The sequence below is a fragment of the Heteronotia binoei genome, chromosome 10, assembly GCF_032191835.1.
Source record: "Heteronotia binoei isolate CCM8104 ecotype False Entrance Well chromosome 10, APGP_CSIRO_Hbin_v1, whole genome shotgun sequence".
Classification (NCBI taxonomy): Eukaryota; Metazoa; Chordata; class Lepidosauria; order Squamata; family Gekkonidae; genus Heteronotia; species Heteronotia binoei.
In genome coordinates this window covers 74,360,960-74,380,167 of record NC_083232.1, presented here as the reverse complement: position 1 = coordinate 74,380,167, position 19,208 = coordinate 74,360,960, and positions in this window count along the sequence as shown.

Here is a 19,208-nt window from a genome sequence, read left to right as displayed (position 1 = left end):
GCTGGGTGACCGTGGATTAGTCACAGCTCTCAAAGCTCCCCCCCTGATAAGTCTAGCTCTCCACCTAGTGGTGCATAATGCTAAAAGAGTTAAAACTTAAGACTCCCAAACAATCTGTGGATCACCTAGCTACACGACACACAATGCCATTTGATAATTAAATAATTAATTAGTTAGATCAAGAGGGTAATAGGTATCAAATTCAATGCATGAGTTACCTTATTGTGACCTCTGAGGGCTTCTGAATGAAATGAAACTCATCCCAACTGAAGATTATGATCTGGCCTGTGTTTTATTTTTTCTCCCCGCAAATCTCTACAACTAGCCTCTGCATGGGCGAGCGATCCATATCTACAGCTGTAACTTCTAGAGATCTTTGCCCTGAACACATGTTCACTTGAAGAATCTGTATGCTGCAGGAGGCAGTTGGTTGTCATGCAGAGATTTTCCACCTCTGATCTAGAGCTATAGGCATGTTTCAGCAATGCTGTCTTCAGTGTTGGTGTTGTGGCTCTATTTTCAGCTCCCATACAGAATGTTGCACATAGCAATTTCCAGCACGCATGTAGAGATCTCTGTCTGGCTCCATTAGGTTGTGTCCTTTGTCACTAGTTTGGACTGACAATATTCCTCTTACTGTCCTGTAACTCTTTCTTAACAAGCAACGTTTCTGTTGTCCATTTGTTTGCAATCAAATTGGCCGTGCTCTGGTCTTCCTAATTAGTTTTGGAAACAAGATGAGTGCTGCTTTGATTAAAACATGATTTTACTGTCAGGAATTGATAGTTAAGCTGATTTATTGTGTTGGCTGTATAAATGTGTCTTTACAGCCTTGTAGAAAAGGTATCCATGACAGTTTGGTATTGTTGTCATGACTGATGAAGCACTTGTACACCTAAGTACTGTACAGTAATTACATTAAAAACAAACAAACAAATCATGTCCACAGGATACTATCTTGTATTATTTTCCCCTGAAGAACAGAATAGCAAGTCTCTGTAAAGAAGTTCTTCTCAAAGGTTTAACCAAGATATTGAGCCAAGGGAATTTTATCTTTATTCAATACTGCTGTCAACTTCAATTCTAATTTTGACTGAGAAGATTAAAAGGCAGGCTGATGGAGAGGGAGCGTATGCAGTTCCCGAACAACCCCCAACTCTCTACCCTAAGTTAAGGTTCTTGAGCTGCATGGCTCTCAGCAGATCACATCTGCTTCACCTAAAGCTCTTACTCCCCATGGGTGGTCAGATGGTCAACTCATATTACTGATGTATTGATTATACATTGATTATATGGAGTTCCCTGAGTGGTCTTATTTTCTCCAGGAATTGTAGAAAGTCAGACCTGATGAACCAGAACTGCCTTTAGACTTGGGGCCTGTAAGACTGTTTGGCAGAAATTCCAGTGTCATAAAATGACACTGTATCAAGCATTGTCAAGCTTTTATTTTCTTCATGGAAATGTGTATTTATTTTATAGAAATGATAGCAAAATGGACTTCTAATTCTTGATAGTGAATACCGCTTGCAGGCTGATAATTTAGGTTGGAAGTAAACTCCCAAATGTTTTGAAACCCAAGGTATGCATAAGCAGGGGAAGTGCAAGTGGGGAGAGAAGGTCAAAGGACATGTGATGTTAGAGTTCTGTGACTGCAGCTCTGGGCCTATAATTTGGGCCTGAAAAGGAGCCCCTGGATCAGTGTTGCCTCTAAGCTGAGTCAGTGTGAGCTAGCTCACAGATTTTTAGCCTCCAGCTCACACATTTTTGTGCACAGGAGGGATGACCCCAGAGCACAGTAATTTATGCAGTAGCTCAAAACTTTAATGCCAGTAGCTCACAAAGTAGAATTTTTGCTCACAAGACTCTGCAGTTTAGAGGGAACATTGCCAAGGAGAGCCCTTGAGGCTCTGAGGCTGGGGAAGATGTGGAGACTTGTAACTGCCTCTTTCCCTACCAGAGATAAAGCAGCACAGGATGGCGAAATTTCCATTCAGGACATCATAGTGTATGTGGAGATTTAACCTTCAACTCCCTACAACCTGGCCTCAATCCAAATTGATGCCCCCTCCCCAAGACTTCTTGTTAAATCCAGATTGGCACCCCTTGCGGTTGCTTTCCAAATCACATATTCCCCAAGGTGTGTGTGCTGCTCTTCCTGAACTGGAAGCTAAGGCATCCAGTGATAACGAAGCCCCAGCTTTAGAGGTTCATAATGTGTGAACAGTGCAACTGAATGATATTTCTACTGAGAAACTTTCAACACATAAAATACCAGACCATTATAAAGCTTTGCCAATAACAATTTTGAAGTAAGTCAGTAAAATTTATTTTTCAAAATATTTCAGATTCTTTTGCACTGAGATTTCAGTCCAGACTCTGAATGGGTTGGGCTTCATTTCCCCACATATAATATCAGCACTTGGTTTTTGTGGTGCACTTTGGATCCATTGCTAATTTCAGAGAAAAGGTTTAATTGCTTCTGTTGTGCTATAGATATTTGATTCAATCAGCATTGCCTCCTCAGCCTCCAGAGTATCAGCATTGATTTTCACACAGCTGCCATTAATTTGCAGTTGCAACTCTGATGAACCAGGCACTTCATTCAACATAAAATGGTACAGGTACATCTCTCTGACGGTAAAGCACTGAGACTTCATCACGTGCCTTGTCTTCTTGTAGAATTAACAAAAGAGCAAGAATGAGAAAGTGATACACACTGTTATTGTAAATGGCAGCGGTGGCGGTAGTCAGAAAAAAGAAAAGAACAAAAAGTACGCCAGCTGCTGAGGAGCAATACAGCTTCATAATACCTATTAAATGGAATTACAATCTGTATGAATAGATCTACCCATGGTGTTTTTTTTTTTTAAACCAAATTATTTGGTAGGTTTTATCATTTTTAAAATTTATTTATTTATTTTACTCAGTTAGCATGGCTTTTTTTGAGCAGAAACACACAGGAATGCAGTTCCAGCTGGTTTGGCATTTGAGGGCGGGGCCTATATGCAATAAGTTCTTGCTGGCTTTTCCTATTAAAAAGCCCTGTGTGGAACAAGGGTGATGCTAGGGGGTGTGGCTTAATATGCAAATGAGTTCCTGCTGGGCTTTTTCTACTAAAAAAGCCCCCTGGTTATTATTAGTTATTATTTTAGAGCAGAGCTTAGCTGTCTTAACTGGCTGATAAGGGCATTATTAAGCCCTCCACACTATTTTAGTTCGGTTCTCTTTTTGACTACAGCTCTGGTTTTTCGGCTACATGGGTGATGATGTTTTGCTGTGCTCCCTGAAGACAAAGTTGCAGGCTGTATACTGTATTTATTTATTTATTTTTACCTATTTTACTTGTTATTATTTTAAAATAGAGCCTACCTGGCTGAGAAAGATTGTCTATGAACTTTCAGTTCTTCCAGACAGAGGTTTCGTTATGAATAGAAGCAGCCAATGTTACAAGATCAATTCCTTCACTGAAGGCCTGGGTAAAAATATTTTAAATATTTAAATATATTAAAGCCTTTCATGTGAGCATCTAAGAATCCAAGATGTGTAACAGCAGTATCCTTGAGTGAAGGTGGAGTTGAGAGAAGGAAAGGAAGAATTAGTGAAACCATAAGCAAAACCAGAATAAGCGAAGAATAAGTGAAAACATCAGCAATTCAGCATGGAGTAGTGGTTAAGAGTTGTAGATTCTAATCTGAAGAACCAGATTTGATTCCTCACTCCTTCACATGAAGCCTGCTAGGTGACCTTGGGCCAGTCACAGGTCTCTCTGAACTCCCTCAGTACCACCTACCTCATGAGGTGACTATTGTATGGAGAGGATGGGAAGGAGATTGTGAGCCGCTTTGAGATTCCTTAGAGTAGAGAAAAGTGGGATATAAAAATCAGCTCTTCATCAACTCTTCATCTTCATCAATTCTTTATGAAAGTTGCTGTGTTATAAAAGAAACCAATTTAATTAAATCACAATTTATGCTTACAAGTGAAGAAACTAGATCGACCAATGGTTTGACGTGGTATAACTTCATATGTTCATGAATTACTTGAGCTGAAGCTCAGACCACTCTTTGAACTGTGTGCATTGTCCAATTATCATCATCATCATCATCCCCGGGCCTAAGGAAGTTCGTCTCAAGACAACCAGAGACAGGGCCTTTTCCACAATGGCCCCTACATGGTGGAACCAGCTGCCGGAAGAAGTGAGGGCCCTGCGGGACCTTGCTCAGTTCCGCAGGGCCTGTAAGACAACCCTCTTCCAGTTAGCCTACGCCTGACTGGGAAATAAATGTAGCTTATTAGACTTCTGTGACTCATATGGTATAGATTTAATGTTAAAATTTTAAGGTTTTTAGGTTTTAAATGTTTTAACTTTTAAATGTAATAATTTTGAATTCTGTTTTATTGTTTGTTGTGAGCCGCCCTGAGCCACTTTGTGGGAAGGGCGGGATATAAGTTATAGAATAAATAAAAATAAATAAATAAATCATACAGTGACTAATGAAATAACATTCTTGGGCTGTTCTATATGAATGCACAGATGGTTTCAACTCCGCTGCATGAAACTACCTGTCATCCTCCTGCTGTAACTCCATGGGAGAAGACCCAAAGATTAAAATGAGACATCTCTCATCCCTAATAATCCCTTCTAGAAGAATGGTTCTTGAAATAATTGTTCCATTGAAAATCTGAAATTAATTTGTAAATCCAAGTTGTTCTTCATCCGGGGTCTTCAATATGGAAAGGTCGCACTTTCTGCCTAGGTTTTTCCAGTACAATGCCATATGTACTCTGAAACCAATATCACACTGTTTGATGTGAATAGTAGACATGAAGATGCAAGCCTGAAATGGATAAATTTTCCACCAGAATGAACTCGAAAGGTAATGGTAGCTTAGCTTGTTTGAACAAGAATCAAGCCCATCTGATATCTAAAGTGTTACAAATTAAAATCACAGTTCTTGCAGACTTGTATGATTAAGTCTTCCAAAGTAACCCTGTGTGTAAACAGGCAAGAGAAAGAGCTCTGCAAAGTTCTGGATGGCCATAAAGAACAAAATGAAAAAGATTTTCACCAACTGTCTTGCTTAGTTAACAATAAATTATGTCAGCATCATAATAGTGTAGCAAAATGTCTGCAGAGAGAAGTCAGGGTTGAAGTCACAAGGCAGGCAACATAACTTTCAGTTTACAAAAGGTTCAAGGCCAGGGACTCATCAGTTCCACTACCGCTGCCCTTCATTTTATTGGCAAAGTTTCCATAGAGTCCATAATTGAATCAACCTTTGTGGAGCTTTGTCAAGACAAAGTCTCCCTTACTGACAAGATGAATGACTATTGCTCTACTGAGATTATCCTTGCTATTTTAACTGTGAAGTGGAGCTACAGTCCTGATGTCATTGCAGGAGAGATGAGCATGCATACCTGGGGCTTTTGCCAGCTGGCTCATTCATGCTAGCTGAGACAAAAACAACCCCCAAGCAAACCATCTGGAAGCTTCATCTGGGAAAAGCTTAGTCCCTTGAGCTCCTATAGGTAGTTGGTTAGTGCATTTATAGTCCATATTTCTTCCCATTGGGAACACAAAGTGGCTTATGTCATTCCCATCTCCTTTATTTTATGCTCATTGCAACCCTAGGAGGTAGGTTAGGCTGAGTGTCTGACTGGCCCAAGTTCACCCAGTGAACTTCCATGGTGGTGTGTGTGTGTGTGATTAATGCCAGGGACTCCCAGAGCTTATTCTAGCATCTAACCACCATGCTGACTCTCTTATCCTCTCCAAATATTAGTGTTTCAGTGGTTACTTTTTAAAGCATCCCAGTAAAAATTGATTCACATTTCGTAAAGAATGTGTCCAAAATCTGAACTTGCCTTGCCCACCTGAGCATCCCATATAATCATGTTGGTTATTTGTTTAAAATTGAAGACTATTTCATGTGGTTTCAAATCTGCTTAGTTGGTAGCATTCAGCACAGCAGTGACCAGGTAAACTGCAGTTGGCACATGTTCACATCTGCCAAACTGACTAGGATTACATATGCCCCAGCATATAAAATCAACTCTATTTCAAGGACATGTGATGCTTCTGTGCCTTTCCATTTGACATTCACTCAGAACAAAGGTGCTGTGCTAATTTTCTTAACTGTAAGTACACCTAACAGTCAGTGCATTCATCTTTTCAAAGTTAAATGCAAGTCTCAGAGGAAGGTGTAGGTGTGACAGGTTGCCTATCTCCAGGTGGGGCCTAGAGATCTCTTATAATTACAGCTGATCTCCAGACTGTGGAATTCAGTTCCACTAGATAAAATGGCTGCTTTGAAGCGTAGACTCTATGTCATTGTACCATGGTGCTTTGGAGGGTGAACTATATGGCATTATATCCTGCTGAACCCGTTCCCTTCCCCAAACCCTGCTCTTCCCAGACTCCACTAAGATTGCCAGCCTCCAGATAGGGCCTGGAGATCTCTCACTTTCACAACTGATCTCCAGCTGGCATTTTCTCCCCTGGAGAAAATGGCTGCTTTGAGGAGTAGGCTCTATGCCATTGTACCATGCTGAGGCCCCTCCCCTCCCAAAACCCTGCCCTCTCCCAGTTCCACCCCCTAAGTCTCCAGGTATTTTCCAACACAGACCTAGCAACCCTAGGTTCCATCCCCAAAATCTTCAGTAATTTCCCAGTCTGAAGTTGGCAGCTCTACTCAAAAGGCAGCTATTGGGTGCTTGCAGGGAACAGAGGAAAAGAAAGGCACAAAAAGGAACCAGTATTTGTTTAATGTATTTCTATGCCATCTTTTGATTCAAAAAGAACACACAGGGCAGCTGACGGAGATAAAATGTCCTATTATAACATTTATATATTATAAATGGTGACTGTAGCCATGAAATTAAAAGACGTTTGCTCCTTGGGAGGACAGCTATGGCAAACCTGGGCAGTATAATAAAAAGTAGAGACATCACCCTGCCAACAAAAGTCCGTATAGTCAAAGCAATGGTATTCCCAGTAGTAACGTATGGCTGTGAGAGCTGGACCATAAGGAAGGCCGAACGCAGAAGAATAGATGCTTTTGAGATGTGGTGCTGGAGAAGACTCTTGAGAGTCCCTTGGACTGCAAGAAGATCAAATCAGTCATTCCTAAGGGAAATCAACTCAGACTGTTCATTGGAAAGTCAGATGCTGAAGCTCAAATACTTTGGCCATCAAACGAGCACTCCCTGGAGAAGATCCTGATGCTGGGAAAGACAGAAGGCAAAAGAAGAAGGGGACGGCAAAAGATGAGATGGTTGGACAGTGTTACTGATGTAACAAACACGAATTTGAGCAGACTTCGGAGGATGGTGGAAGACAGGAGGGCTTGGTGTGACTTTGTCCATGGGGTCGACTGTGCAACTGAACAACAACAACAACAACATTATAACGCAAACCTCAAATAACAGAACCTTCATTAACAGAACAGTAACATCTTTTAAGTTCTTTTACAGGCAGGGAGCTAGATGGGGCTGAGCAGATAGAAATAGCCCTGGATGGCAAGTTTTCCTCAGGCCTGGATTATAGCTTCAAAGACTGTGCAGGGAGAAAATAGCCCCCCACCCACCCACCCCCAAAAAGTGACAGGGTTTGTCTGGCTGCTTCAGAGGAGCAAATCTGCCTGAGTCATCACATGACTCACTTATCAGCTCCTCTTTCCCCACCTGAATGCTAGTTTGGGTCCCACCTGGTGATTAGTTTAGAACACCAAAGCTAATAAAGCAAGACAACGTTTTGAAGACAATGTTTTTTTAAAAAGACTTCTGAATCTACTTTCTTTCATGGGACTTAAAAATGTGAGATTAATGCCCCTATGCTTCTGTGAGATGCAACTGCTTGCATATTTTCTCCCTTTTTATTTAATCACCAGCTGAGTGATATTTGTAGAAGTCCCTACACACTCAATCATCCAAGATGATGTTCCGGAGCTTTATAATTTATTTTGGTTATTGAAGTTTTCTAATTCACTTTATATGTGGCAGCATAGTGCAGAGGAACTGTTGCCTATGGGCCTCAGTAGTAAATAAATTATTGTGATTATTGACTTGCGAGTGAGAAATGCTGGCTGAATTTTTATTGATGGAATATTCATGGTAGGTGGCAATTTTCACATGGTTTGTGACTAGACTACAAATGGAAGCATTAGCATCCGATACTCATTTCTGCCAGAAATCTTCACAAACAAGCATGGGTTTTTATGGCATGTTCATGCATCTAAAGAAGTAAAAAGTGGCACATATGGGTATTAGAGTGTTTAAAGCAGGGGTGGCCAAACTGCGGCTTAGGAGCCACATGTGGCTCTTCCACACATATTGTGTGGCCCTCAAAGCCCCCACCATCTTGTAAGCCAGCTTGAAGAAAGCATTTGTCTCTTTAAATCACTTCCCCAAGCCAAGCCAGCTGGCAACTTGGAGAATGCATTTGAAGTTAAAGTTGCATTCTTTCCACCTCTCCCTTCCCCCACCTATTTGTTCTCCTTCCATTCTCCCTCCCCCCTCCCTTCTGGCTCTCAAACATTTGATGTTCATGTCTTGCAGCTCTCAGACATCTGATGTTTATTCTATGCAGCACTTACATTAAGTGAGTTTGGCCACCCTATCAACCATTTACTGAGAATTTGAACATGGGTATGTTTCCTTGAGGCAGCTAATGCTTCTCAGATCTCATAATCATCTGGCTTTTCTGTTGCAGATGGTAATGAGGGAGAATGAGGGAGGATCAGCTATGTGACTACTTTGAGGACTTGTTTTCCAGGGCATGTGAGTTATTTTTGTTACTGCACATGAAGCTTTGGTAGAATTCAGGAAGAAGAATAGTATATGGATTTAATTTAGCCCCCAAACTCATCACCTAAATCAGTTTCGCAGGGCTTGCAAAACCACCCTCTATCAACTCGCGTTTAAGATGGAACCCGGAAATGACACCTAGCCATCTTATACATATATTGAACTGTGGCACTTTATTTTGTAGCTGTTAATAATCTTAATTGTTTACTTAATTTAATTGAATGTATTTAACTATTTTAATTGTCTTTTATTGTAATGACTGGATTTTAGTATAATCATGGTGTAAACCATGTGATGTAAGCCGCTCCGAGCCCGCTTTGGTGGGGGAGGGCGGGATATAAGAATAAAATTATCATCATCATCATCATCATCATCATCATCATCATCATCATTTGAATTAGGCCAGAGCTCTTCATGCTGGTTTGTTGTTGGTTCAAATCAAGGATAGCCAACTTATGCAGCTGAGTAGGGCTGGATCCTTCTCAGGCGGTATATTCAAGTATCAGGCTCCATTGGTCATGATGTCAGCGCTCACCTTCCTCCCCTTGGCTTGGGAATGCTGGTCTCCCAGACTGAGTGGCGCTGGATTCTTCAGCCATCCCTCTCAAGTCATACTTGTCACTTCCAAGTGGTGACATGGAGAGAGACAGTGGGGCATCTTATCCTCCAGTTCAGGAAATGCTGAAAGACTGAAAGCACAGAAATGGTGGGCAACAGCCCCCTCCCCAGATGTGCTATGATGAGCTTGAATTATGACCTTTCCTGAGGTCAGATAGGAACTGGCAAACCCAAGCTCAATGAAGTGAGCATGAGAGTCATGCACCATTTCTGAGCTGGTCACTTCTCAGCTTTCCTGGTGCTGTAGATAAGAGTGTCCCCAGGGCTCTAAGTGTAGATGAGATCAGTCTAGGGGTGTATAGACGGGCAGGGGGTGGCTGGCCAGCTTAGAAGTGGTGCTTTATAAACAGCTGTTGGTCCAGGAAGCAGTGTGCCTGGGGCAGAAGGAATTGGTGAGCACTATTTCTGAAGAGCTCAGGAGAGAGAAGCCAGGTGGATTCATAGGATGCCAATTGGTCATCTGAGACTTAAAGAATGCCTCTCAATGGTTAACAGTCTTTCAGAATGTTTTTCAGGCTTCCTTGACTAAATATTGACAATGTTGTTGTTATTATTATTTCTGAATCTTATGCAGGGCTCTGGGGAATATACAGCATATATTACATAGAAGCAATGTAATTAAAATATACAGCACAATAAATCACAAAAACAATTAAAAGAATCCAAGATGGTGTGGATATAGAATTTTTTTCCATTCTGGATTGCACCGCTACCTCATGGGAAGGGGAAGAGGTGGAACACATAAATCTAGGTGGAAACTGAGAGGGTTCCAGCTATGATGGAGACCATCTCTGCCCTCAACCCAAAGCCTGGCAGAACATCTCTGCTTTACAGGCCCTGCAGAATTGCATTATATCCTGAAGACTCCTGGTGATATTCGGCAGAGAGTTCCACCAGATTGGCGGGGGACTTGTTCTTCACGCATGTGGTGACGACACCCAGAAGTGACATAATCGCAGGGGGACATTGCACAGGGATCCTCTAGGACTCACACTAAAAACTCTATGGTACCATAGAACTTTTAGCCCGAGTTCTAGAGTGTCCCCCGCGATAATGTCACTTCCAGGTGATGTCATCACACTGGGGCCGGCATGGCCCAACAGGGCTCCTTGGGGTGAGATCCTCCCAGCAGCCAGTGGGTTGGGGCCTTCCTGGGTGGGAGCTTAGCAGTCCTAGATTGGGACCAGGACTGAAAAAGCCCTGACCTAGGTTGCCAAGTCCAATTCAAAAAATATCTGGGGACTTTGGGGGTTAGGGTTGCCAATCCTCAGGTGGGGGCAGGGGATCCCCCGGTTTGGAGACCCTTCCCTCGCTTCAGGGTCGTCAGAAAGCGGGGGGAGGGGAGGGAAATGTCTGCTGGGAACTCTATTATTCCCTATGGAGATTTATTCCCATAGAAAATCATGAAGAATTGATCTGCGGGTATCTGGGGCTCTGTTTTTTGGGGTAGAGGCATCACATTTTCAGTATAGCATCTAGTGCCTCTCCCCAAAATACCCCCCAAGTTTTCAAAAAGATTGGACCAGGGGGTCCAATTCTATGAGCCTCAAAAGAAGGTGCCCCTATCCTTCATTATTTCCTATGGAAGGAAGGAATTGAAAAGGTGTGCGGTCCCTTTAAATGTGATGGCCAGAACTCCATTTGGAGTTCAATTATGCTTGTTACAGCCTTGATCTTGGCTCCACCCCTAATGTCTCCTGGCTCCTCCCTTAAAGTCTCCTTGCTCCACCCCCAAAGTCCCCAGATATTTCTTGAATTGGACTTGGCAACCCTATTGGGGGTGGACCCAGGAGACATTGGGGTGGAGCCAGGAACAAGGTTGTGACAAGCATAATTGAACTCCAAAGGGAATTCTGACCATTAAATTTAAGGGACCACACACCTTTTAAATGCCTTCCCTCCACAGGAAATAATGAAAAATAGGGGCATCTTTTTTTGGAGCTCATAAAATTGGACCCCATGGTCCAATCTTTTTGAAACTTGGAGGGTCTTTTGAGGAGAGGCACCCAATGCTATGCTGAAAATTAGGTGCCTTTAACTCAAAAAACAGCCTCCCCAGAGCCCCAGATATCCACAGATCAATTCTTCATTATACCCTATAGGAATCGATCTCCATAGGGTATAATGGAGTGCCCAGCAGACATCTCCCTCCCCCACCACTTTTTGATGCCCCTGAAGTGGGGGGAGGGCCTGCAAACCGGAGGATCCCGTGACCCCACCTGGGGATTGGCAACCCTACCCTGACCCTGGTCAAGGACAGCCAGACAGCTTTGGGGCCAGGGATCACCAGCAGATTGTTATCCACAGAGCGTAACTGTGACGGAAAGCAGTGGGTTAAGAATAAACTGAAGGCGCACAGGGCTGCGTCAGGTGACCTGAGGGTGGGGGGGCAGAGTGCTCTGAGCTCTCAGGGAGGGAAAAAAAAAGTTGGTTGGTGACAGGAAACTGCTGAGGCAGGAGTTCTGTCAGGAGTCTGTCAGAGTTGGAGCCTGACAGAAAGACTGAGAGGGTCAGTTCGGGCCTGAGAGAGGCTGAGAAGAAGCTGATCCTGAGAAGAAGCTGGATGAGGAGACGGGGAAGTCTTCCAGAGACTGCCAGCTTGACCTAACCAGCCGAGAGGGCTGTGTGTGTGTGTGTGAGTCAGTTAAAGACCTGAACGGTCGCAGACACCAGGAAACTACTCTAAAGACCTTAGTGAGGAGGTTGAGGGAGTAGATGTGGGTCAGAGACACCAAGAAGGGCTGAGAGAAGAGTCTTCAGTCGAGGGGTGTGACTAGACACATATATCCCAAGAGGCCAGACCTCGACAAAAGGTGGAGAGGGAGTTGAAGGTGGACTGTGTAACTGTGCAAGACTCAAGAAAGTAAAAGTAATCGTGAAGCCTGAAACAAAAGATTAAGCCTGTGTAAATATATCCCATATCCCCAGTTCAAGACTGTTAGTAACAATAAATCTGTGGTTTTAAGTTCAAGTTCTCGTGAGCCTATATTGTGTGAGAAAAACTACAAAGCTGCTGTGGTCCCATCCATCTAAACAAGTAAAATACCCCGAAGAGACTGAAATGTAGAGATCCAGTGAGGCCGTGAGGCTGGCGCTGCGATAATTGGTTGCCAGCGTCGGGATTTCGAAGAAAAACCCCAAAATAAGTGTCACTAAGACACACAGAAAGTAGAGGGACACTGCAGTGAAGGAATTAAGACAGTTTTGTGAAAAATTCCTGTCAGAAATGGCTCCTCCTAAGAGAACTACCACAGCCACGGGGGATGGGCAGACACAAGAGGAGATTCCTGAGGAGAATCCTACTCATAGCATAGAGGCTATGAAAATACAGTTGGAATTGGCCAGAATAGAAGCAGAAAAACAAATTCAGATGGCCAAAATTCAAGTAGAAAGAGAGGAGAGAGAACACAGAGAAAGGGAAGCGGAAAGAGAGAGAGAGCACAGAGAGAGGGAACATGAAAGAGAAAAAGGAATGGAAATGGCTAGGCTGGAATCAGAGAGAGAACACAGAGAAAGGGAAGCAGAGAGAGAACATGAGGAAAAAATGTACAGGTTGAAACTCCAGGAGATTCAAGGAAGGCCTGAGTCTCAACGTGATACTAGAAGTGAGAGGCGCCTCACAGTAGAACAAAAGAAATTCCCCAAGTATCAAAAAGGGGATGATGTAGAAGCTTTTTTGTTTAATTTTGAAAGAACATGTAAAGATTTAAGAGTTGCTGATGAGGACAGAATGATTTATTTGAGACCTCAGATCTGTGGAGAGTTGAGTGAAATCTACTCTGAACTGAGGGATGAGGAGACTTCTGATTATCAATTGTACAAGGAAAGGGTCAGAGTCCGCTTTGGCTTAACAGCAGAGCAAAGCAGAAAAAAATTTAGAGAAATCAGAAGGAAGCCTGGAGAAACATACTCTCAACTAGGTTGTCGGTTAGACAGAGCCCTGAACAGATGGGTGGAAGGGAGTAAAGTTTCCACTTTAGAGGACCTGAAAAACTTAGTGGGCTTGGAACAGTTTTATAACCAAGTCCCCTCTCAGTATAGGTGGGTTCTGAGAGACAAGAAGTTGAAAACAGTAGAAGAAGCAGCTATGATTCTAGATGAGATTGAATCAGATCTAGGGAGATCAATGTGGACTGCTCCAACTAAAAAACCCCGAGTCTGGAACTCTCCAGAGAAGTCTGGGGCGGGTAACAACAACCCTGCAAAGCGGTACAGTCCACCTCCATATAGAAGGACCCAGGCTGCTTGCTTCCAATGTGGAGGAATTGGGCACTATGCCAAATTTTGCCCAGAAAAAGGGAAAAAGACCCCACCAGCTAAGACAGTTAAAATAGTGCAAAGTCAAAAGCAAGAAGTAGAAACAAACCCCTCACTTCCAGAGAACACACCACCAGAAAGACCCAATAGTGTTCTGAAAGTGTGGAAGGTGCAGGAGAGCTTGAGTGAGGAATATACTGAGACTGTGACAGTAAATGACGAGGAAGTCAAGGCTTATAGGGACACAGGGGCGCAGGTTTCCCTAGTACAGCCAGAATTAGTAAAAAGTCATCAGTATTTGCCTGGGAAATCTTACACCATAAAGGGCATTAAAGGACCTACATTTGAAGTGGCCCTAGCAGAAGTTCCTATCAAGTATAGAGAGTTCCAAGGTGATTGGATTGTGGGAGTCCTGAGTGACATAGGAACATCGCTTCTATTGGGCAATGATTTAGCTGATGAGTTAAAGAGACAGCAAGCTAATCCTGTCAACATTGTTACAAGAAGCAGGCCAGAAGAAGCAACTACTGAGGTGTGTGTACAGCAACCAGCAGAAGAAGAGGAAACAATGTTGCAGACCATCCCTGCTGCAGAATTCCTCAGAGAGCAGCAACAAGATGACAGCCTGAAGGAACTATGGCAGAGAACTGGGGTGAGTGACACTGAGATCACAATTGAACACCCATGCCAATTTAAAGTGATAGACCAGAAACTATACCGGGTGGCTTTAAGAAGAAAACATAACATAGTCTGGGAAAGAAAGAAGCAATTAGTCCTGCCAAGAAAGTATAGGATGCAAGTGTTGGATTTGGCTCATGCATCACCCATGGCCTCTCACCTTGGCATCAATAAGACAAGGGACCGAGTGCAAGAACGGTTCTTTTGGCCAAATATGGGCAAGGACATAAGGGCTTTTTGCAAATCGTGTCAGGCCTGCCAAATGGTGGGGAAAGCTCTAGACAAAACTAAGGGTCTATTACAACCAGTCCCTATAGTCACAGAAGCCTTTGGGAAGATAGGAGTAGATATTGTTGGTCCTATCTCCAGAGTGACCAGAAGGGGAAACAAGTACATCCTGACCATCGTAGATTATGCCACCAAGTTTCCAGAAGCGGTTCCACTTAAGGACATTGAGGCAAAGACAGTGGCGGAAGCCCTATTGACTGTGTTTTCAAGATTGGGTTTTCCAAAAGAGATGGTGACTGATTTAGGCACCACATTTATGTCAAATGTGATGCAAGAATTGTTAAGAGCTTGTGGAATCCGGCCTGTGACCACAACAGCATACCACCCACAAGCAAATGGACTCAATGAAAGGTTTAATGGCACCCTGAACCATATGTTAAAGACTTACGCATACAAGCATCCCAACGATTGGGACCAGAGGTTGCAACATCTGCTCTTCGGGTACAGGGAGGTACCCCAAGAAAGTTCCGGGTTCAGTCCATTTGAACTGTTGTATGGAAGACAAGCCAGAGGACCCCTTGATGTTCTGAAAGAGGCGTGGTCCGGGAACGAGGACATCCAGGAGACAGATGTCATCTCTTACCTACAAGAACTACAACAGCATCTGCAGGAGGTGAGGACGGCTGCTGCAGACAACATGAGAAGATCACAACGACGGCAGAAGCAGTGGTACGACTCCAAGTCCAGAGACAGAGAGTTCAAGCCAGGAGACAGAGTACTGGTTTTGAAGCCCAGAAAGAAGAACAAGTTAGATGTGGCCTGGGAGGGACCTTATACCATCGCCCATAAGGTCTCCAACGTGAACTATGTAGTGAACTTAAGTGAAGATGGGGAACAATGTAGGGTGTTCCATGTAAATATGCTAAAACCTTATTTTGACAGGGGTAATTTGGTTTTAGTTGCAAAGAAGGGAGTGAGTGCGGGAACTGAATTGTCGGGTTGGGGGAAAATATCCCAGGAAGAAACCATTAAGGAGGTTCAGTTCGCCCCTTCTCTTAATGGAGAACAGAGAGCCCAATTACAAACGATATTGGGAGGGTACAAGACAATCTTTTCAGATGTACCAGGGAAGACGAACTTAGCGTGTCATAAGATTGACACAGGGGATTCGAGGCCTGTAGCACTCCAACCATACAGAGTGACTGGCCCGAATGCCAAGTATGTACAGCAGGAGGTAGAAGAGATGTTACAACTGGGTTTAATTGTACCATCAGAAAGTCCGTGGGCCTCACCTGTAGTCCTAGTCCCCAAACCAGACAAAACTATGAGGTTTTGTGTAGACTACAGGAGATTGAATAAAATAACAGTACCGGATGTGTATCCAATGCCTCGCATAGACGAGTTAGTCGAGACAATTGGAGCTGCCAATTTTACTACCACCTTAGATTTGACAAAAGGTTATTGGCAGGTAGCTATGGATCCAAAAGATCAACAGAAAACAGCGTTTATAACCAAGGAGGGACTCTTTGAGTTTACTGTGTTACCATTTGGGTTAAGGAATGCTCCATCCACATTCCAGAGAGTAATTGATAAAATGCTAGTAGGACTGAAAGAATTTGCGCTCGCATATATTGATGATATTGCTATTTTCAGTGCTACATGGAAGGAACACTTGCAGCATGTGGCCATTGTATTACAGCGAGTGAAAGATGCGGGTCTCACCATCAAGGCATCTAAGTGTCAACTAGCCATGGCCGAGGTTAAGTATTTAGGGCATGTGCTAGGAGGAGGTAAGATCAAAGCAGATTGGGGAAAGGTGCAAGCCATACATGAGTGGCCTAGACCCCAAACCAAGAAACAAATACGAGCATTTTTAGGTGTAGTAGGATACTACAGGAGGTTTATACCTGAGTTTAGCACGATAGCAGCACCGCTATGTGAGTGCACCAAGAAGAAGAACCCTGATCCAGTAATCTGGAATTCAGAGTGTGAACAAGCGTATGAACATCTGAAAGTGGTTCTGACCACGGAACCGGTGTTGAAAACTCCAGAGTTTTCAAAGGAGTTTACCCTCTTTACTGATGCATCTAATGTTGGGGTTGGTGCAACTTTAAGTCAGCAAGGAGAGGAAGGACTGTATCATCCAGTTCTGTATTTGAGCAGAAAGTTATTGGACCGAGAGCAACACCTCTCAGTAATTGAAAAAGAGTGTTTAGCGATTGTGTGGGCAATAGGTAAATTGAAACCATACCTATGGGGAAGGAAGTTTACACTGTGTACAGATCATTCTCCCCTGAAATGGTTGAACCAAGTTAAAGATACGAACAGCAAACTGATAAGATGGAGTTTACAGCTCCAAGATTACAACTTTGACATCCAGCATATCCCTGGGAAGCAAAATGTGATAGCAGATGCGCTATCAAGAAGAATGTGAATTTTAAAAGTCTGTTTGTATGGTAATGTTAAAAGAAATTAGACTGTATACCTGATGAAGAATGTATATAATTTTGAAGTTGGTATTATGACAAAAGTGTTATAACGTAGTGTAACCCAAGCAAGTGTGCCCATGTCCCATTGCTCAGCAAAAGGCTGAGACCTTTCGCCTTGCGCAATGTCTCAAAAGGGGGAGGGACATGTGACGGAAAGCAGTGGGTTAAGAATAAACTGAAGGCGCACAGGGCTGCGTCAGGTGACCTGAGGGTGGGGGGGCAGAGTGCTCTGAGCTCTCAGGGAGGGAAAAAAAAAGTTGGTTGGTGACAGGAAACTGCTGAGGCAGGAGTTCTGTCAGGAGTCTGTCAGAGTTGGAGCCTGACAGAAAGACTGAGAGGGTCAGTTCGGGCCTGAGAGAGGCTGAGAAGAAGCTGATCCTGAGAAGAAGCTGGATGAGGAGACGGGGAAGTCTTCCAGAGACTGCCAGCTTGACCTAACCAGCCGAGAGGGCTGTGTGTGTGTGTGTGAGTCAGTTAAAGACCTGAACGGTCGCAGACACCAGGAAACTACTCTAAAGACCTTAGTGAGGAGGTTGAGGGAGTAGATGTGGGTCAGAGACACCAAGAAGGGCTGAGAGAAGAGTCTTCAGTCGAGGGGTGTGACTAGACACATATATCCCAAGAGGCCAGACCTCGACAAAAGGTGGAGAGGGAGTTGAAGGTGGACTGTGTAACTGTGCAAGACTCAAGAAAGTAAAAGTAATCGTGAAGCCTGAAACAAAAGATTAAGCCTGTGTAAATATATCCCATATCCCCAGTTCAAGACTGTTAGTAACAATAAATCTGTGGTTTTAAGTTCAAGTTCTCGTGAGCCTATATTGTGTGAGAAAAACTACAAAGCTGCTGTGGTCCCATCCATCTAAACAAGTAAAATACCCCGAAGAGACTGAAATGTAGAGATCCAGTGAGGCCGTGAGGCTGGCGCTGCGATAGTAACACTCTCCCAGGAACATACCAGAGAGGGAGTTCCATAGATACATGGATCCCAGACCAATTAAGACTATCCCTTCTGCATACACATGGAGTTTGTGTAACAATGTTTTTTTCCTTAAAAGAGGAATGTCAGGTCTACAGCTGTGTGATGGTCGAAAGTGTTATCAAATCACAGGTGACTTATGTTGACCCTGTAGGGTTTTCAAGGCAAGAGACATTCAGAGGTGTTTGTCACTTCCTGCCTCTTCATCATGACCCTGGTATTCCTTGAAGGTCTCACATCCAAATGCTAGCCAGGGCTAACCCTGCTTAGCTCTGACATCTGACAAGATCTGGCTAGCCTGGGCTATCAGGCTACAGCTGTGTAGAAGGGTGTAATAGTGCTGGTAGGGGGGCAGGATCCCTTCTCCCCCTGTGGAGCTATATGGGCTCTCTTTTATTTTTTTAAAAGCCATTTCTCTCAGCTGCTTTGGGGCTGCAGGGGACCTAATTTGAGTCTGGGGAACCCAGATCCAACTTAAAAACCCAAATGTATAGTTTGAACCTAAGTGTGCTGAATATGGAGGGCAGAACAGATTTGCAATGGTAAAAAACCCCTCACACTATTTGATTAAAAGCCACTGAGAACTTAAAAATCTCATTTGAATGGCAAACCTATGAAACAGAGAAAGTTCAGAGAATTAGAACTAACTTTAGTTATATCACTGAGGATCGAGCAAATTATGTCCCCAGGTGAAGAGGGAGAAAAGAGATCAAATTCAAAAAATCTTAAATAGCATGGAAAGGAAAAGGGGGAAAGTAGTTCATTTCAGCTGAGACATTCTTTCTCGTTCAAACATGTCCCACTGTAAAAGCTCTTCTTTTGAAGTAATTTAAAGTTAAAATTAGTAGTGACTTAAAACTGTCTTCCATCAAATGTTAAAAACTTCGGATAGAAGGATGGTCAGATAGATCGGGAATTAACGCCTAGTCTGAGAAGGCACAATTATCTGAAGGAATAATATGAGATTGGACTATATGACAATATGAGAAAGGACCAAAATGCTACATAACAGTAATAGAATATTAATTTATAAGACTTTAGGTTAGTGTTACATTGAAAGCCTAGAAAAGTATTACTATTTTGCATTCTATCTGAATGATAAGCAGATAGAAAATAAGGAGGGCAATAAGCAAGGAAGCAGAAATAGCCAAGAAAAT